Consider the following 22354-nt stretch of genomic DNA (forward strand, 5'->3'; position numbering starts at 1 on the left):
AAAAATGACTGCATTGTACAGGTGTTTTTATATATCATCCCGTACAATTTTATGGCATGACTACAGTTGTATGAAGAAAATATATATAGGTTTAAAAATAATTTTAAACTAATTAGCAACCTAAAAATTTAATTTAATTTAATTTAAATAAATTTAAATTTAATTTAAAAATGATTAGCAACCTAAAAGCAAACACAGATATTATCAACGGACAAACTGTATACTAATACACAATACACATTTATTTATGTTTTGTACTAATTACAGGAATGAAAGAGAACTTTGAAACTGAATTCTTAAAATAAGCAGTCCTTGAAATGACAGAGATCTTAAAAACTGCTTTCCTGACAAGAGTAAGAACTACTGTTCAGACGTACTACCAGATCTTCCCACATTTGTGACAATAAACTTTCATCTGCGCTTGATTCTATACCCTCATTATTTGGCTTCTTGTTTCTTTCAGCTAGAATCTGCAGCATGACAGACACAGTATGTGACAAGCAGTATCCAGGAAGAAGAATGAGACCACTCCAGAGTGCAAAAAGACATCAATATAATGGATAATGAATGTCTACCAGTTAGCAATTATGATATGAAACCCAAGACTTCAGTCTGTGCTTCAGCGCCTAGGATTTCATGCAGAATATATTTCAGTTGGTTTTAAACAGTAAATTCCATTTCCATCACTACTGAGGACATGAAATGTTTGACTCCTTACCTCTGTCTTCTGCAGAATCTATTTAACTTAGACAGGTGTGATTTAAAATTAAGTATCTTATCTTCTATGTGTTCTATGTGTTCAAGCATTTCTTTGATAACTTTATATTTAAACAAGTAGAAAATTGCCTCTGAGGATATGAGTTAATTATTTTCTTTCAACTACATCACTGTATTAGTAATTGTTTTCAAGCAAAGTTAAATTATCTTCTGGGAGTACATTAAGACAGAGGATTTGGCACTTTTAGCATCTGTTCTAGTTGACCTAAACTGGATGGGTACACACAGAACAGGCATCTGTTTTGAAGTGATTTTCAGAAACACAGCTTGTACTCTGCCTGGTTTATGTCTTTGGGATTTCTCTTTTATCTCATAATGCCAAACAAAGTTTTCTGCAATAACATATATTGTCTATGATTTTTAGTGTGCATTTGCACTTTCAGCTTGTTTTTTTCCTGCCTAGTTTGAGTGAGAAAATGCATTTGCAGAGGCATTTTGAAAACCAGGATCAATGCTTTCACACTAGTAAATCCTGTGACTGAAAGCTGGCAAGACTTTCCCTGCATTTGTATGCAAAGATTCTGTTACAGTGAGCATCGCCACTTCTGGTTGAGATTTGAGGCAAGGAGATAAGCAGACTTGGGTATCAGTCAGCCAGTCCATCAAGCTGTCAAGAAATCGAGAACATGTTAGATGGCTACTCTGAAAAAGGGAATAGGATAGCCTTACAAGGTGAGATTGTTAATAGGTCTTCAGTATGCCAAGGAACAAAATTATGTAGTTTCTCTTATGTCACTTGATAGACCCTAAATAAGTTTAATACATGTTTCTGAGACCATTTTCTCTTTCTGATACCAACCAGGAGAGAACGGCTCACTTCCTTGTTATTAAATTATCTCATAGTGTAAAGCAGAATGGGCACATGCAAACTGACTAGTGGAAATGGTCCAAAGTGTATAGAAAACTGAGTTTGGAAATTGTTTGGAAGAGCTCATGTGGGCCACTAGGAACCATGTTAAAAATTTCACGGCATGCACAATTGAATTTCACTGCCAAGGACATTGGCTTGCACTGTGCAATTTGCTAGTAGGTTTCAGTTTGCCTGGTAGGACTGCTTGAGGTAATTTGCTCAGTTAAGCATTTTTGTAATCTAGAAAGTGCCATAAAAGTCTGTATATATGAAGCATACATTGACTTTCTGTAACACAATGTCAGTTGCTAAAGAAGAGATTCATTAAGTAGTCATTAAAATGAAAGAAAAATGGAATTGTTAATTGTTTTTCTCTACAAGAAAAGTATGTATAATTTTAACCCTTGTGTAAGCAATTTTCTGCCATTTCTGTGCAACAATAAGAATAGTAAACATCATCAAGAGTTTTTTTCTATTCACATTCCTATTCACACTTCTTAGAAGTTCTACACAGCAAGCCAGTCTGTGATGCCACAGAAATTTTCTAAGTTTCCTCAAAATTTACAGGAAAGAGAAAGAAAAAAAAAAAAAAAAAAAAAAAAAAAAAAAAATCTCAAGGAAATTCTGACCAAAAGAAAATAAAAGAAATTAGAGAAGACTAAGTAAGTTAATTGTTTATTTGATATCTATGGCCTTGCTGTTTATAGAATCATAGAATTGTTTGGATTGGAAGGAACCTTAAGGATCATCTGGTTCCAATTCCCTGCCATGGGCTGGAACACCTTCCGCCAGACTGGGTTGCCTGAAGTCCCATCCAGCCTGGCCCTGAGAATTTCCAGGGATGTGGCATCCACAACTTTTCTGGACAGCCTATTCCAGTGCCTCACCAACCTCACAGATTTCTTCTTTGTATTGAATCTAAAACTCCCCTGTTTTGGTTTAAAACCATTACTCCTCATCCTATCACTGCGTTCCTTGACAAAGAGTCCCTCCCCAGCTTTCCTGTAGGCCTCCTTTAGGTACTGGAAGACTGCTATAAGGTTTCGCCAAAGCCTTCTTTTCTCGAAGCTGAACAATCCCAACTCCCTCAGCCTGACTTCAAAGTGTATCTAGACACTTAAAAGTATTTGGAGCATTAGTGCTAAATCTACATTAATAAAATGTATCTTTGAGACAAAAAGTTGTATTCAGAATTGGAAACATTTATTCCCATTGATCTTCTTGAATATATTCTAGCTTCATACAAGCCTAAGAATTCTCAAACAAGGCAAGAGTAGAAAAAACGTGCTTTCTAGCAGAAATCTGCAAGAAGGCAGAAGAACAAATGACATACTCAGTTACATAAGATGCTTTCATTTTGGTAGTGTACAAGACTTGTTTACAAGTGAGACCACTATAAGAAAGAAAAGCGTAAAGTGTTATGGAAATCCAATTCAACGCAATAGATTAATACTCTATATGAGTTTTTTAATATCTTTTAAAATTTTAATTATGACCTAAACCTTCTCTCTTTCTCTTTTCTGTTTTGTTTTGATTTTTAGCTTTCTTTCTTGAGGTGTACAATTTTCCCTGTGTATTCTGAGTTTCAGAGATTTCTATAGGACTTGCTTAAGTTTTGTGTGTTCAACAGTTTTGCAGATCAGGCTTTTCAGATTCTAATTCGTCTATCTGCAGCTGTGGCTCTGTGTTTGAAACCTATGTATGATCCTAATGAGAATGCAGATCAGTGATGTGGAACAAGAGTTCTGAGAAAATAGTTGAAGTGCCTCATTTATATCTGAGGTCTTAACACTGGACTCAAATGTAGACATTTCAAATAACAATACTGTCAATTATGTTATATTCAGAGGTGAAAAATTTATCTGAAAGGACATTTCAAGGGGATGACAAAGCATGAGGGTTTGAGGGTGTTATGCATTACTAAGAGCACAATTGTTAGTTCTAGAATATGAGGCAGTACAGATATTAAATTGTTGTTCTTGTTTACCACTGGGGACTCTTGTCCTCCAGTTAATGACAGCAGTGGGCAGGGACAGAAGAGTTAAGCCTTTGCGATATTGATTCAGATTCTTCCCACAGAAACTGAGATTCTTCCACATGTTTGCAGGAGTCCTGGCAGCAAATGCATGGGCATGGAGCAGGCTTCTGTGAAAGGCAAGAAAATCACTGCAACTCCTGGAAGTGGAAAATAGCTTCCTTCCAGTCTTGTTCTGCTGCCTGAAGCTCCAGTGCAAAAGGAAGGACTTTAAACTGGAATTTTTGGAAAATACAAAGTCCTGATTGACACTTTTTTACACATATCTTATTTATATGTAGAAGCAACTAAGTCACTGGATAACCACTAGGAAAAAAGGGCACCACTGTGCAGTCATAAAAAATAGCCATGGCAAGGTGAGGCTTTCAGCTACAGAAGATACTGTTGTGCTTGTATCCTGTTGTCTTTCTAAATTGTAAATGCAGATTTATAGCTGCTTTGCTTTATATAAATAGAAATGTGTGGCCTTCCCTTTCACCATGCTTGGAGGAACCGCTAGGAGTTACAATGAATCTTGAGTAATATCTCAGTTTGGAAGGGAGACTGTAGATTGTTAGAATTCTTCCATACACTGGGGAGTTTCAAACGGGCAATTCTAGGCATGAGGCACATTTCAGCCCAAGCTAATTGTATTACTAGACAGTAGAAAAATCCCTTTCAGTGTGGGCTAACAGGGTGGGTGATCTATCTGTTTGTCATCTAGTAAGCAAAAAGGGAGTCTGTAAATCTTACAGCAGATGGTAGATTTATGCTACAGTCTGTGTTCTTTTCATGGGATTTATTACCATATGTGCTGCTTCTATTTTACCATCCTTCTGTTTTGATTACTGATACAACTCTATTTGAATGCATGGAGGATTAGGGCTCTGTGTAATGAAACCAAGTCAGGTTCCAAAAGAGCAATAAGCAGCACACTCATCTTTAATGTAAAGATGGTACTAGATCAAAAAATAAAATGATATGAAAGAAATTGTCAATTTGATGGTTAACCATTTTTTTATATGCTGTACTCGGTGATTTAAACACTGTAAAGAAGGGGATAAAGGCCGCCATATGCTTTTAAGAACATCAGCGCTTAATTAGTATTAATTTACACTATTATTAACATTTGGCTAAACATCAATAAGGCAGCTGGGAACTTCTGGAAGCCTCTTTGGGTGGACTGCTAGACAGGTGTCTACTTTGTGTTTCCTCTTTCCAAGCTGCAGTACCATTATTTGTATTCCTCCTCTGTCCCCTCATCCCCTTTTGTCTCTCTCTTGCAATGTTTCAGGTAGCTGACTTGAACAGATGGGAGAGGAGTCACAAAAAGGTAAAAAACATTCTAAGATGAAGTCAAACATACCTTTATAAGAAAGAGAATTAGTATCTCCTATATAAAAGTCAGAAATATTTTCCCAATAAAAGCAGTCCAGAAGAGATCTGAGAGTCCAGCATCAATTCTAGAAGTTTGACAAGAGGATCTGTTTGACATCCTATGGCTCAGCATTCTCCTACATACCTTTATAATGAGGAAAAGGATGGCCAGCATATAACATTAAAAAACAGTTATAGTTGGTTGCCGTAGGCCAACCTACAAAAATCTTTTTTTTTTTTTTTTCTTAAATTTTTTATTTAGTTTCACTGAAGACAAGAAGAAGGACAGAATAACCATGTGCCAGTCATTTTGACTGTTCTGTTATCTTAAACCTGATGCCCTTTTGACAAAAGAAAATGTTGAATTTATGCTTTTGAGTGAATTTGCATTAGCTGTCTCTCCCGCCATACATTATTTTCCATGGAGATATGTCTCCAGAATACAAATAAAACAAGGTGAACTCAGTATTTTGGATATTTATTTTGAGGACAGCCTGACGATGAGAGGATGATGGGAGTTACTATACATGATTAAAGCATCATTCATAGATAATAGATTAAAAAAAAAAAAAAAGATTTTATTAGATATTTAACTAAAAGGTTATTATCTTCAGTGCAGTCCATGTAGTTTATGCTTTTTATTGATCAAATTCACAGAAAATTAGTAACACTGATGAAAATGCTGCTGTGGGTGAGGATGAAACAATTAAGTGTAGCAACATGTTTGAATAAAGTATCTGTCTTGGTCTTGTAGAATTTAAACAATGTTTTTTAAACTAAAAAAAGGTAGATTTAGTTTAGACAATAGGAGGAAATTCTTTACACAGAGTGTGGTGAGGCACTGGAACAAGTTGCTCAGAGAAGCTGTGGATATGCCATCCCTGGAAGTGTTCGAGGCCAAATACAGTGGGGCTTAGATGAACATGATCTTGTGGGAGGAGTCCCTACCCATGGCAAGCAGTTGGAATCAAAGTATCATAGAATCATTAAGGTTAGAAAAGACCTTCAAGATCACCTGGTCCAATCATCCCCCTACTACTAATATCACACAGTAAAGCATGTCCCTAAGTACCATATCCAACCTTTCCTTAAACACCCTCAGGAACAGTGACTCTACCACCTCCCTGGGCAACCCATTCCAAAGCCTGACTACTCTACCTGAGAAGAAATGTCTCCTAATTTACAGTGTGAACCTTACCTGGCAAAACTTGAAACCATTCCCTCTAGTCCTATCACCAGTTACCTATGAGAAGAGGATGACCCGCAGCTCTCCACAACTTCCTTTCAGGGAGCTGTAGAGAGCAATAAGGTCTCCCCTAAGCCTCCTCTTCTCCAGACTAAACAACCTCAGCTGCTCCCCATAGGACTTGCATTCCAGGCCCTTCGCCAGCTTCGTAGACCTGCTCTGGACACCCTCTAGGGCCTCAATGTCCTTCTTGTAGTGAAGGGCCCAAAATTGAACATAGTACTCAAGGCGCAGCCTCACCAGAGCAGAATACAGGGGGACGATCACCTCCCTGGTCCTGCGGGCTACACTATTCCTGATACAAGCCAGGATGCTGTAGGCCTTCTTGGCCACCTGGGCTCACTGCTGACTCATGTTCAGGTGAGCATCAACCTAGACCTCCAGATCATTTTTCTCTGCAGAGCCACTCTACCCCAAGCTTTTAGCATTGCAGATCAACACTTACCTCCAGCTTGATGTCATCTGCAAACTTACTTAGGGTGCATTCAGTTCCCTTGTCCAAATCATCGATAAAGATCTTAAAGAGCATAGGCCCCAATATTGACCCCCGGGGAACACCATTCATGACCAGTCCCCAGTTGGATTTAAATCCATTCTCTACCACTCTCTGGGCCCAGTTTTTAATCCAGCATAGAGTGCACTTTCCAATCCATGGGCTGCCAGCTTCTCCAGAAGTCTGTGGGAAACCATATCAAAGGCTTTGCTGAAGTCTAGGTAGACTATGTCAACAGGTTTTTCCTCATCCACCAGGTGGGTCACCCCATCATAGAAGGAAAAGAGGTTGGTCAGACAATACTTGCCTTTCATGAACCCATGCTGACTGGGACGGATTCCCTGGTTGTCTTGCACATGTTGTGTGACTGCATTCAAGATGACATGTTCCATGAATTAGATGGTCTTTAAGGTCCCTTCCAACCCAAAACATTCTATGATTCTGCAATTGCTCTCATAAATGCTTAAGGCCATTTATATCATGACATTGCAATAGTGTATGCCTTATGAAACACTGCTTGCTTTTTTTTCAAATACTGTCTGTCAACCATAAAATGCTATCCCTCCCTAAAAGGATATTTCCCCAAAACAGAAGAAACTGACTCAAAAAAAAAAATCCTAAAAAATGACACTGTTTTTCCTGGCAAAACATTTCTGAACACTCAGTTAGTGAGAAATACTCTTTCATATATTTAATATCATAATTTGTCTTTCAAACCCTTTATCTATATAAAGAGTTGCCTTCTCTAATTCTATATGAAAATAATGACAACAGCCAGAGCCAAAAATAGTTATTAGGTCTCTCCTCAATTATCTCCCTTCCAATGCTTAAGTTTCCTCTTGTGGATATCATGTTGACCAAATACAATATGTTGACACAATGTAGAAATCTTTATGTTACTCTTAGTTTTCTTTTAATAGTGCCAACGTATACAGTTTTTGCCATCCCTTAATAATTCAGTGTTATGTTCTTCACTGTCAACAACTTAAATTTTTATCTTCTGATATTTTCACTTTCTGTTAAGAACTGAGTTACATGTATTCCAGTCAAGAAAAAAGAATGTGATGAAAATATTACCTAGTGTCACCTCCCTTTCTGAGAATAATATAAATTTAGCTGATATTATCAAAGTGCAAATTTAGTGCTTGATCTTCAGACTGTAACAGACTGTTCAGATATATCACAAGTGTCCATCACCTTTGACCATAATGATTGATTTAAAGCTTTTTTTTTTTTTTTTTTTTTAGATGAGAATACCAGTAGGTTTTTATTCTTTGTTGGTTCCCTGCTTGATATAGGATTTTTACAAGAAGCCTTCTATCTCAATATGGTACCTAGCACAATAGGTACCCCTCCCTCACTTCAACTACTGTGAAATTAGCATATTTCACAATTAATTTTGGTGAGGAAGATGTTTATGTAGCCTCCCTTTGGATGTTATTACTAGATATTCTTAAAAGAGTTCCTAATGACCAAAGCCATGCAGAGGCCTATTGTGGCAGGTGCTGTACAAATTACAGTAAGTAATCAAGTAAAGTTTATAATTTTCAGTTGGCTGCTGCATTTTTTCCATCCTTCTACTGAATACTAGATTGTATTAAATGTGCAGAGTCTATGTGCACAGTTAATAGTATGGCTTCTATATATTGAGAAAATGCTATCATAACAAAACAAGACACTCTTAACAAAAAAAAGAAAAAAAAAAAAAAAAAGTAACCTTTCACTACCTATCCCAATAAAAACATGTAAGGTAAATATTACCCTGATATTTGTTACGGCCTGGAGATCATAAGAGTAGGCTTCCTTATTTTACCTAAATTTCAAACAAGCTTATTTATTCTACATATTGGATTGGATTAGTTGCCCAGAACTCCTTGGATGTCTTTTAAGCTGTAGTTTAGTTTTTCCTATTGCTAATAATTTTTATCACAGTATGTTTTCTGAAAACTACAAACTATTCTATAATTTCCCTTTATCTTGTGCTTTGATCTAAAATGACATCCTAAAGCCATGTCAATTCATTTATTAAAATGTTATTTGAATCATTAACAAGACACATCAACTGATACTGTCCCAAATACAGACTTTTTTGTTGAATCCTGACAGTTACCTCCTCACAATTAGTTTGAACAATTATTCTTTAGCACATAATAACCAAGCCCATTAATTTTGTTTCTAATCTAAAAAGAAGAAGGCTGTTCCCCAACAACACTATTTTTAATAGAACTGAAAATTTCAGTAAATTATGGAAGAAAGGGGGTTTACCAAACCTAACTACAAGTTAGGTTTTGGGTCAGTTTAATTCCTCCTGGACTGTTATTCAGGTCAGTCCACTTTGTCTATATCCCACCTCCTTTTCTGTTGTCAGTAAAAAATTATGGATACCAGTAGCTAAGTACTTCATCACAATCCACACTCTTCTTAGGGCTTGTTATACCTAAAGATCAATGATGGCCTGCAAAATGCTGATGGCTCATGGATAAGTCAGCCAGCTTTCCCCATTCAATTCCAGGAATGTAATTCAGAAAAATCTTTAGAATAATTAAGAACAAACATTCTGCAAAAATAACCAGATTTCTACCTTGTTACTTGCTCAGAAGATAGTGATCAAAATTAGATTCTTATAGTCCCAGACACAACCAGTGAATTAATTGCTCTTTACATAGGTCAGCCTTTATGAACTGTTTGTTTTAATCATTTATTTACATATTTTCCATACCTAGTGATGAAATTCATGTTAACCAGTAACCGTTACAGCAAGATGTATCATTTCAGTTTACCCTAATGAACAGATTTGAAAAATTACTTGTTCCAGTAATGAAATAAATTTCCCTGCTAAAGACTTAATCTCACTTCATCAATATTTTATTTGTAGCAATCTCGAAGATAAATGTCACCATCATTAATTAAAATGTTTCCCTAAAGTCTCACACTTCTAGTCAGCTAACCATTATTTCTGTATTTTTACTTCCTAAATTTCTCAAGCTTATAACTAGTTAACTAAGAACTACAACCATTTCAAGATAGAGCCTTCTGTTTAGATAGTTGACATATTCTGCACTAACTGCTTTAGCCATCTCTTTTCTTTTGCACATCTCCTCATAAACGTTGTGCTTGTGCATCTGCTGGTACTCTGACACTTGCACTTTGGGGCTGAAGTCAAGGCATCCCTGACAGAGGGGCATTGACTGTGGAAATCGCTCCCTCTACTGGTTATTTGAGCCTTTTGCTTCTGCAGTTCACAATATCAATTCAGCATTTACCAGACAGATCTAACCTGTGGTTTTATCTTCTCCTATCTGTTTGGTGTCCCACTGTCTAGAAGCACAGTCAGTACTTTTGCTTGACATAAAGAAGTCTCATATGTACTTGTTGAACGTTTCTGTTGAAATCAGAAAATTGAGAGAGAAAGATTTAATGGAAAAATGCAATGTTGGATAAAAACACAAAAAAAAAGAAAAATAGGTCCAGATGAAAAAATACTGAAAGCAAATAAGACAAAGATTAAAAAAAAAAAAAAAAAATACCTTAACAAGACAGAGAGATAAAAGATTGAAGAGGAGACAAATAAAACTTTTTAAACTTAATATTGCAGAAAATTTTACAGAGGCTAAACAAGTACCAACAAGTGTATTAACTATGCAGTTAGGAGAAATATGGAACATATTAAAAATACAAATAAATGTGAAGGTAAATACCTAGACCTCAATTCTGTAACTATTCCAATCATGCACTTTCTAGAAGACACAGTGACAAATGTATTCATCCTCTGTACCATAGGATTGTTCCTGTGCAGGACCATCAGTTTATATCAAGACAATACTGTTCCTGATCACTGACAGTTTAACCTCTTGTGGGTAGCTGAAAATATAATTTTCCTGACATTTCTACTTTATATTTAAAATGTCATGTTAAAAAGCTGGTAGGACATGAATCTGAAAGGGGAAGAGATGCATCAAAACAGAAACCTGAAACATACAAAATCACAGACCTTAGATTCCTAAAGAAGAGAACAACAGCTGCTGCAGCCAGTATTTCAGACATTCAAACTGTGATATCATGGAACAAAGGACAAAGCATTGGCAGAAGACTGCTGCAGAAGACTGTAAAATTTACAATTACATGCCAACTGTATTGTCACTGTTACACTGTGACATCACTGTGGCACTGTTACGCCTGTGACAGATGCAGTCACAGATCCGGTCTCTTTCATGCTAATCCTTAAAGATACACAAAATTCCATATCACCTTCCCTAAGGATTTTCAGTTTGAGGAATGCAAGTGGGTCATCTGAGTAGATGTGGGAAGTGGGAGATGTCATGTGTACTATCATGTCATAAAGATTGTAACGATTATGTTGATTGTAAAGGTTATGCTGCAAAGATGGTGTGTTTCACAGCCACCAGCCAAGCTCTGAGGAAGGATAAAGGCTTCTAAAATCAATATACTCTCTATAAATATGAAAATATAAATATCACAATGTTATCCTTTTTACTGATTGTACTTCAATTTAAAGCTTTATATCTCTGTAAATCACCATCTCATTTTTGATCCTGTAACTCAATGTACAAAGTACTTTTGTAGACTTTTAACAAGAATGTAGCTGTCCTTTATCCAACTGTAAACTGAATCACAACCTATAAATGAATATATACAATCCTCATATATATCAATATATACTGCTCTTCATACTATTCTAGAATCATAGAATATCCTGAGTTGGAATGGACCCATAAGAATCATTGAGTCCAAGTCCTAGCCTCCTCATAGGTCTATGAAAAATTCAGACCATATGACTAAGAGCACAGTCCAAACACTTCTTAAGCTCTGACAGTCTTGGTGCCATGACTACATCCCTGGGGAGTTTGTTCCTGTGCACAACCACCCTCTCAGTGAAGAACCTTTTCCTGATATCCAAGCTGAACCTCCCCTGTCACAGCTTGAATTATAATTTGTACTTTCTATTTCTACCCATATATCCTTATTCCATTCCACTCACATTAAACTGTAAGTATTTTTCACCTGAATGACATCTTTACCATGAGTGTAGATCAGCTCCACGTCTTACTATGGTAATTCCATCCATCCTTCTCATGGAGTTTTCTCTTTATATATGGTGTTTTCCATAAAATGGCACAGATTCAGTGTTTAATCATCTAGAATTTCTCTCCAAGCCTTGTTCTTGTTCAGATTAAAATCTACTCTGAAGTTAGTTATATACTGTATGACTTTGGATATTCATAAACAATGAATTTAACATTCATAATGTTCTTGTATCCCTTGTTTTAAACCTCATAAGAAAGATAATAAAATGCTACACAAACCAAACACTTATAAACATATATGAACTTCTTAGCATAATTATGAAAGTAAACACATGAGCCTAATTGGACGTATGAGCAACTATAGCAAACGAGTGATTAAGAATCTAATTCTAAATCAGATGCAATGCATTAAGCATTACACTGTCTTTGGCATCAGAATTTGAAGGCCTTTAAAACTGAAATACTTTTTTTGGGTGGGGGAGGCAGGAGGAACAGCTACTTTGGGGGGCATCTCAGGTACATTTTGATGGACTGTTATGACTCAGTTCAACTGTGAGTGACAAAGTTTGTATTGCCATTTGAGGTGCTCTCAGGTATTTAACCTGGTCTGCTGCTGTTGCTCTGGAAGGCCATGTGATACTTACCATTATTATAAAGATATGAACACTTTAAGTAGCACTGAAGTCCTATGTGTGGGTATCTAAACCAAACTTTGTGCCAAAATCATAAAAAACACTCAGAATACCAATTTTTTGATGGCCAACTAGCCTTTTAAATGCCTGCAGTTTATAGATGTCCATATTATGAACCACACTGTTGTCTAAACATTTAAGCCTAGTGTCTTGTTGAGAAGTCTTGGGTCCATAGTCTTGTCCGTAAGTCCGGTGCACCTTGAGCATGAGGTGGGGGTGTGACTAAGCCATACCAAAGGCCATAAAAGTGACTGCTCTGTTAGCTCATAGCATCAGTGCTTTGACCTGAAGAGAGCTGAGCATCATGATTGCATGGGCGTGAATTCTTACTCACTAGCTCTGGCAGCATCCTGCTCAGCGCTGGAACAGAAAATCGCCCTTTGGGGATCTCACCCTCCACTGTCTCTGTGAGGCATGCAGCTGCCCTGAATCACCTCACTAAAGCAGGGAGTTTCCTTTCAGCCAATCAGTACTTAGTTCTGGCATCTGAAATGGTTGCTTTAGCAGGTACCTAATTTAAGGATTACAGATTGTCTTCTATAGCAAAAGCAGCACAGTAACTCTCAGTTTAGATAAAGACTGGTAACAGATACATAACTAAAGTGAAAACATTGTTTAATGTAGTGACTTATTATATCACAAATTTTAGATGATTATATGACAAGAGGAGAATTTTGGATCTCTGTAAGATCTGGCAGCAGAATTCACAGGCATCATGTTTCAGTAATAGTGAAAATATTATGCATAATCAGGCATGAGAGTAGGTGGTTCTTTTGACTACAACAAAAGAATATTTGAACACAGTATCATGTTAGAAAGATAAAGCTTCAAAGTCTTATATGTTATTACACTTTCCAATTGCATATCCCAAGCACAAAATAGCATAAATCAGACCTCAATTCTTGATTTGGAAACCATGAAATATAAATAATCAACAACATTTTCAAAAAAGGAAAGACAGAAAACATCTTAGAAGTATTTCTGTCAATTAAAATTGTTATCTGAATGAGACTATCACCCTCTGGGTGTATGTAGTGGGTTTACGTGGCAAGGTTTTGGTAGCAGGGAGCCATAGGGGTGGTTTCTGTGAGAAAGATCTAGAAGCTGCCCCATGTTTGGGAAGGGCCCCATTGTTTTCCAGATCTGAGCCAATAAGCGATGTTGTTTTGCGCCTCTGTGAGAGCATATTTAAGACAGGGAAAAAAACACTGCACCAGACAGCAGCCGGGAGTGAGAGAACAGCCTTGCAGGTGCCAAGGTCAGTGTAGAGGGAGGGGGAGAGGTGCTCCAGGCACCAGAGCAGAAGTCCCCTGTGGCCTGTGGTGAGGACCATGGTGAAGCAGGATGTCCCCCTGCAGCCCATGGAGTACCACGGTGGAGCAGGGTTCCATGCTGCAGCCCGTGGAGGAGACCACGGTGGAGCAGGTGGCCCTGCACCGACGGAGGCTGCCGCCTGTGGAAGACCCCTGCCAGAGCAGATTCTGGGCCGGACCTGTAGCCAGTGGAGAGGAGACCACGCAGGCAGGAGCAGGTGATCTGGCAGGAGCTGCTGCCCGTAGGGGAGCCAGGTTGGAGCAGTTTTCTCCTGAGGGATGGACCCCGTGGTACGGACCCATATCTGGAGCAGTTCTGAAAGAGCTGCTGCCTGTGGGAAGCCCACGCCGGATCAGTTCATCAAGGACTGCATCCCGTGGGTGGGACCCCACAGCACAGGGGACGAGAGTGACCGAGAAGGAGCAGCAGAGAAGAAGTGCTGTAGACTGACCATAACCCCCATTCCCCCATTCCCCTGCGCCGCTCAGGGGGAGGAGGTGGAAGAGGGTGGATGGGGGGGAAGGTGCTTTTGTTTTTTTTTTCCTTTGTTTTCTCACTTCTCTCGCTTGTTAGTAATAGGCAATAAATCTTACTATCTCCTTATGCCGAGTCTGTTTTGCCCGTTACAATAATTATTGCGTGATTTTCTCGTCCTTATCTCAACCCTTGAGCCCTTTTCACATATTTTCTCCCCATTCCTCTTTGAGGAGGGGGAGTGAGAGAGCGGCTGTGGTGGAGCTCGGCTGCCCACTCGAGCGAAATCACGACAGTGTAAAACAAAGAAGTTTTTCATAACTAAACATGTTAATTATGGAACTTAACTGTAACACATATGTAAACAAGCCAATTTGAAATAATGCATAGATTAATTTATTGCCCAGTGATTTCTTGTTATATACCATGCTTTTTCAGTTGATAAATTCCAGCAATTTAATAGGCTAAAAACAGAGCTGAGAACTACATTAATAGAAAATAAAAAGGAATATGAAACAAACACAAAGCCATTGTAAATCATAATTTATGCAAAAATGTCTTGTTCACAGTATATGTCCATTTAAAGAAGTCCTATAAATTATTATTTAAAATATTTTTAAGGAGAATGAGATATTTTAACCTAGGCTGACTTCTAAAAAGAAAACAGATCACATTGTTTTCTCCAGCAGTCAGACAACTTGCTTCTCTCTATTTAATATTCATAAAATATAAGATTAAATATATAATGCATACATACATCTATATAAAAGAAAAACACTGTTTAAAAGCTGAACTTTTAAATATGATACTATACACATACAAAAAAAATATACACTAAAAACACTACAAACACAAAAACAAGTTTAATAGAATGATTCATTTATTTGTATCTCAGCCTTAGAACAAACCTGTTACATGCACATATTAGCAATAATGAGCAAAAGAAACTTTCACTGCTTTCTACTGATTCCTACTAAAAAAGTGAAATTGACAGTTTTAGAAATGGAGTGAATCCCAGGGTGCTCTTACAAGCTATATAACGCTTCAATAAATAATTACAAAATAAATAAATAAATAAATAAATAAATTATTTAGGCAATGGTAAAACAGCATGTGATTGTGGACTCTCATGAAAGCTTCACCAAATCAAAATTACTGTGCAGAGAGCTGTTCAGTGTTTTTGAATAAGAGCATCATTGGAAAAAAAAATAGTAATAAAATTAAAATAAAATAATAAAATAAAGTAAAATAAAATAAAATAGCCTTTATATCTTTTCTAAATGATATAAAAATATATTCTTATACTTGTTTAGAAATTTTGGTTTAATATTCAGGCACTGATGAGACATTATCTCTTACAGGACAGGAAAATCATACCTAAGTACACAGAAACACAGTCCATCACAAAGTAGCAAATTACCAAAGACAAATTTTCCCAGAAAGTGTAATATTTAAAAACAAAATTTAAAAAAATACATAAATAGAAGAGAGAGAGTGTGTAGTAACACTTCCAGAACCTTCCAGATCTTGAAGTCCAAACAACTGCTGTAAGCTTGATTTCATAAAGCTGTACTTCATCTTTACATTAATTACTGTTTTTCTGTAATACTTTCATAATACTTCCATGAAAAATTCCATTCATTTCCCTACTGAGACAGCTACAACTTTTTAATTTCCACCATGAAATTCCATGAATTTCTTAACAGCCAATTCATAACTATTTTTTACTTACTTCTCTGAGTTGTTGTAATCTCTTTTCTTTTCTCACTGATTACCTAGCAAGAAAAAACTTTCTCAGCATTTGTTTTGCTGAACTAAGCAAAGCTGATTTTGTCTTTCTGTAAGACTGGCTCTCTTCATTGTGATCTTTCCATTAGTACTTCTTTTATCTACTCTATCTTTAATTTCTTTTTTGAAAATGGGCGATTACAACTATCTGTATGATATAATAAATAAATAAATAAATAAATAAACAAACAAACAAATAAATAAATAAATAAAAAATAAAGAATAAGGATTTAAAAATTTTTCAAATAAAGAATTTCCAAAGCACTGATATTCCTCTCTATGTACTAGAATTATGTCCAAAGTCCAGGTCACAATTTGCCTTTTCAAGGCATTGACATCCTGTGACCTTTTATTATACTCTGACACTTCTCCTTCTTATTAATTAGTCCTCTGTCAACAGGAAAAAATCCTTGCTAGCAGATTCCAAGCACATAATCTTGCATATTATTCACTTGAATCTTGTATGTTTTCCATTTCTTCATATTCTTTGCAAGTTCCAACTCAGCTGTGGCTTAAACAATTTTTATTCTTACTCTACATTTTAAGGAATAATTTTGTTTATCGGTATTTTTTACCCATTTCTATTTTTTTCTATTGCTTGTAGGTATCCATATATTTCTAAGTTGTTCTTTGGGTAACTGTACATTTAGGTCTAGCATTATTTCTGGAAGTCTTTTCCTTGCTTGGATATATATTCTTGGTAGCTGAAATAAATTTTAATTCCAGATAACCTCTCCATTCAAATTTCTGAGCATTTCAGCCCAGCTGAGCTAATTAAACTGCAGTTTGATTACAGTTTCTTTAGCTTATCTAAGCTCACTCTTCAACTCAAGCACTTTACTTTAAAATATAGTTTTGTTTATCTTTCCATTTAACTTAAAATTAAACAACTTAATCAAAAACCCTTATGAAAATTTACAATGACAGGCTTACTCGTAATGTCCCTATTTTTTTACCTGGTTACCTAAACTAACTATAAAATAGCACAGAACCCTCTTCAAAGGATAGTTAATGAATTTCTACATGTCTGCTTAGAGTAAAACACAGAAGTCAGTCCTTGAAAATCACTGAAATTCCTGTTCCCATGTGAGTACTACAATCCTTTCGGCACAGGCATGTTCTCTTCCACTGTGTATAGTCCCACAGATCTTAATTTCTTTGAAGCTAGGACACCACAGAGCAAAAGACAGAGTGTTTTTATCTTTACCTGGTTAATTAGGTAAATTACCTGGTAAATTAGGTAAATTCCTACATTCTCCCACATTGTAGGAAATGTAGGATGAATGAACAGGCTATGGAGAGTAGTAATCTTAGTTCTATTTCTAAGTGTCTTCAGCTGCAGGAACTAGATCTCAACAGGTAATAAACAGAACACAAACTAATAAACAAACTTCAACAGCCTGAACAGTTTTCAGACTGTATAATCTTTGTGGCATTTTCTTTTCCCTGCCTCAGGACAACAAGATTCCTAGATCATCAGGATTCTGAAGCACTGAGGAGATTCCTGCATATAACACTGTTAAAGATTCCATTCCAGTGAAGAAGTGACTACCAGAAAAGAAAGTGGTATCAAGAATTGTTTTATTAGATCTAGCCCTGAGTGACTTGGATGCTTTAAAAATGTTTACCTTAGCTCTAACATGGCCTATGACCATACACAGCAATTTTAGACTGATCTGATTATTCTTTGAAGGGAAGCAAAAATAAAGCTTATGATTTGTTAAAAGATGGATTTTCTGTATAATCTAGAGATTTCATATAGGAGTATGATGAGCTTCACAAATCAGATTTGGAAATTTAACTGCAAATATAAACCGTTATCTTTGAGGGAAAGGGAAAGAAATGTCATTTTCTTACAATTTACTTTGTAATAGTAAGATTTCTTCAATGGTAAATCAGATTGAAAATCAGGGTGTATTTTTAAAAGGACTATAAAGAGCAAGATGGTAATCTCCACACAGTGAAATGCTGTGCTTTATGGTTATTGAAATGCCTAGAGTCACCTAAGATTTTCTAACAATGAATCCTATGGTGAAGGGTGAAACAGGGGTTTTCTCACTGGAGTTCTGCTAATATAATGCTGTTCTGCTAATATTATGATATTCAAATATGCAAGCTGCTTAGGATAAGAAAAAGTTAAGGGCAAAAATAAATTTCTTCCTGCACTCAGAATCAAGTCCTGAATATTCTGCATAACAGATTCTATTTCTTCACTCATATTTCCTAATGCTAACTCTCTGGCCATTTCCTAAGATAATTTGCTCCAGCACAATTAATCAAATAATAGATATGCAGGTGTTAGAGACAAACCCAGCTGATGGGGACAGTATAATTACATAGAATCATACAACAGCTTGGGTTGGAAGGGATATAAAAGATCACCCCATTCCACCCCCTGCCATGGGCAGGGACACCTCTCACCAGACCAGGTTGCCCAAAGCCCCATCCAGCCTGGCCTTGAGCACTTCCAGGGATGGGGCATCCACAGCTTCTCTGGGCAACTTGTTCCAGTGCCACACCACCCTCATAGTAAATAATCTCTTTCGAATATCTAATCTAAGTGGAATAGAATGACCTCTTTTAATTTAAAGCCATTACCCCTTGTCTTATCACTATCTGCCCATAACAAAGTCATCTCCACCTTTTCTATAATCCCCTTTTAAGTACTGAAAGGTCTCCCCAGACTCTTCCAGGCTGCACAAGCCAGGAAAAGAAAATGTCCCTAGCTTTTTCAGACTGTCTTCATAGGAGAGGCACTCCAGCTCTCTGACCATCCTCATGGTACTCTTGGACCTGCTTTAACAGGTACATGTCTTTCTTGTGTTGGAGGCCCCAGACCAGGGTGCAGCACTCCAAGTGAAGCCTCACAAGGGCAGAATAGAGGGGGATAATCACCTCCCTCAACCTGCTGCCCATTCTTCTGGTGATGCAGCCCAGGTTGCAGAAGGCTTTCTTAACTGCAAGCACACACTTCTGGCTCATGTCAAGTTTTTTGTCCACCAGAACCCATAAATCCTTCCCTGCAAGACTGCTCTTAATACGTTCTTCTCCCAGTCTACTCATGTCTGGGATTGTTCTCATAATGTGTCAAAGGGCCAGGTATTACAGAACTGGGTTAATGCCTAGGGCAATCTTTAGTTCACTGTTGAATATTTGGACAAAATGTAGTTTCTTCTGTTGTAGATGTATTTCGGTAAAGAAATGAACACTACAAGAGTAAAAGTCTAGTAATCCATTTGCCTAAGTAGCTAAGATTTATTGCTTTTTTTCCCAGTTCAGCATCATTGTTGGCAAGGAGAACATGTCCCTGTTCTGTCTACTACCACTTGCTAGAAGCCAGGGCAATGTTCCTACAGCACTTGTGAACTGGACATGCTATCCATGTGCCATGGAGGTGAAAGTGCATGCCACCAGACATGCACAAAGCATGGCACTACTGGAGTGTACTCTGTGATGTTCGATAATTCACTGCATTCACTTCATTATAGCCTTCCTGATATCCCATCCTTGAGTCAATAGCAGGTCAAAAATATTGTTTTCTGTTTTATCGTCTCTCAGTTTGGTACTGGTACTGCTCCTTGCATTGCCCACTGTAGACCTAAGGGGTCATCCCAGCAAAAAAAAAAAGCACTTCATACCTATACAAATTTGAGAGCTAACTTCTCAACACAAGCAATATCCATTAACCTTCTTACTGATCACTTTACCCTCTCTAACCTCACACAGGCCAGCTGCTCTGTCCTCATCCTGTGACAGACAAAAACTACCTGTAAGACAAGAAATACAGCTAACCACACAGCTGAGTACACTTTCCCTTTGGTCAATAAAATCAAAGATGCTGAAGAAAAATTCTCAAAATATAATCTCATAAGTAGAAGAAAGGTTTTATCTTTCCTCATTTTATTTGCTATTTCTATGACATAAGCCATACAGTATCTTTCATTTCTTTCCCCAGTGCCATCTTCAGTATTTCTCTGTAAGCCAATAAATTCCCTTAGTCCAACCCTACGTCTCCCTTAAGAAGAATCAAATGAGATGACAAACTTTTAAAATAGCAAAAGCTTTCTGATCTGATTTAATATTCTTTTAACTCTGAAGCCCTAAACTAGCAGCTCTTTTATTTACTCCATTCATTTCCTTATTTTGCTTGTTCTACATGCCTTTACCAATTGTCTGCTATACAATGCCTTATACCTATTCATAACTGATAAATACTGTTTTTTCTAAACAGTACTTTTGGTTAAAATTTGAACATATTGTACCATACCAGAAATTACTTCAAAATAAGTCTCTCTTTTCTACTTAAGATTACTGGGCAATCATGGCAGAGCACAACAGAACTTAATTATTGTGAGCATCCTACCTGTGAACATTTTTATGTAGACCCTTTCTACTGGGTCTACATAAAACAGGAAAAAGAAGCAATTAGCACAACTTCTCACCAAATGTATTACTCACTAAAAGGAGTTAGTGATTAATCCTAACAATCATTTTCTTGAAAATATAAACAGGTTTTTTAACCATGGAGAAAGAAAACAACAAGACAGGTAAGTAGTTGAACATAATCCAGGGTAATTTTGGGTGGGGAGGGGGTTGTGTTTTGTTGTTTGTTTAACAAACACAAGCAATTATAGTGTATAACCACAAAACCAACAAGCATAAAGTATTTTAGTTAACTGTAGTTACTGAAAAACATAAGAGTTTCTGAATGAATGTTTATTGTTATTTGTATCATGCTATTCTTTGAAATCTCTTCCCATGAATAAGACTTTAGATAGCTGGAACTGAATAAATCTATACACTCTGCCAAGAAACAACAGACTAAATAATTCCTCTGTTAGAAGGCAGTCTATCAGAACCACAGCATAGCAAAGAGCAAACATCAATGGTATCGCAGAATCACAGAATGGCTAAGAATGAAAGGGACCTCTGGATGTCTTCTGGTCTAACACTGTGCTCAAGCACAACCACCTTAGAGGTGTTTTCTGAGGACCATGTCCAAATGCTTTTGAGTATCACCAAGGATGGACACCATAATCTCTTTGCCCACCCATGCTCAAGATAATGGCCTTCATTGAGAAATCTTCATAGAGAAGATTCCCACAGGCCAGAGGGGATGTTCAGCATCTCCTGGTTGAACAGTCCCAGCTATCTCAATCTGTCCTCATGCGAGAAGTGCTCCAGCTCCTTCATCACCTTTGTGGCCCTTTGTTGGGCTCTCTCCAGTACATCCATGTCTCTCTTGCACTGGTGAGCACAGAACTGGCTGCAGGACTTCTCTAGGTTTAGCCTAGTAACCAGTACTGAATAGAGAAGGATCAGCTCCCTTGCCCAGCCAGCCACACTTCTCCTAATGCAGCCCACAATGCCATGAACCTTCCTGCTGCAAGGCTGCATTGCTGGCTCATGTTCAGCTTGGTGCCCACCAGGACCCCCAGGTCCCTTCCTGCAGAGCTGCTTCCCAGCTGGGTGGCCCCAGCCTGCCCTGGTACCTGGGGTTGTTCCTCCCCAGGTGTCATATTCTGCACTTCTTGTTGATTTTCATGAGATTCTTGTCAGCCTGCTTCTCCACCCCATCCATGTTCCCCTGGATGGCAGCATGCCCCTCTGGTGTATCTGCTACATTTACAGGCACTTTTGTGTCTGGGTTCTCTCCCATGCTGCCCTACATGATTTATAGCAACTCTGCGTTCATTAATTTACTTTGTTGTTGTTCCGTATTTAGTTTAAAACTTCCTCTTTCCTTTGGTGCCTATTAAAACACGCAGGGGCTGCTGATGAGCTGACAGGCTGCTCAGTACGTGACTGCTTGCTGGCGGCTGTGTGTCCTCTGATCGCCCTGGCCCCACTCCCTGGCTGTGAGCTGGGCCACGGCTTGTTCCTTGGCCCTGAGGAGCCCCAAGCACGGCGAGCCCCGCGCTGCGCACCTGAAGCAGCAGCCTGACGCCTCAGGGAGTACCTGCACTCCCCTCTTTACAGACAGAGACCGCTTCTCCCCAGCACACACACACACACACACACTCAAATCTTCCAGTTTGCATTGAAAACTTCCATTTCGCTTCTCCCACCGCCTCGGTCACACCCTGCCGCCGGGGCCGACCCCACCCCGGCTCCCCCTCCGCCAGTCAGCAGCCGAGAGGCCGTGCCACCCTCAGGCCTCGCCGCGGCACGGGCGGCCCCGGCCACCGCCCGCCGCCTCCTTCCCCGGCCCCCCGCGGCAGGGACGGGGCGAGGCGGCCGCCGAGGGGAAGCTGCCGGCCGCAGGGCGACCTCCACGGCGGGCA

This window comes from Aythya fuligula, chromosome Z, assembly GCF_009819795.1.
Source record: "Aythya fuligula isolate bAytFul2 chromosome Z, bAytFul2.pri, whole genome shotgun sequence".
In the NCBI taxonomy this organism is placed as follows: domain Eukaryota; kingdom Metazoa; phylum Chordata; class Aves; order Anseriformes; family Anatidae; genus Aythya; species Aythya fuligula.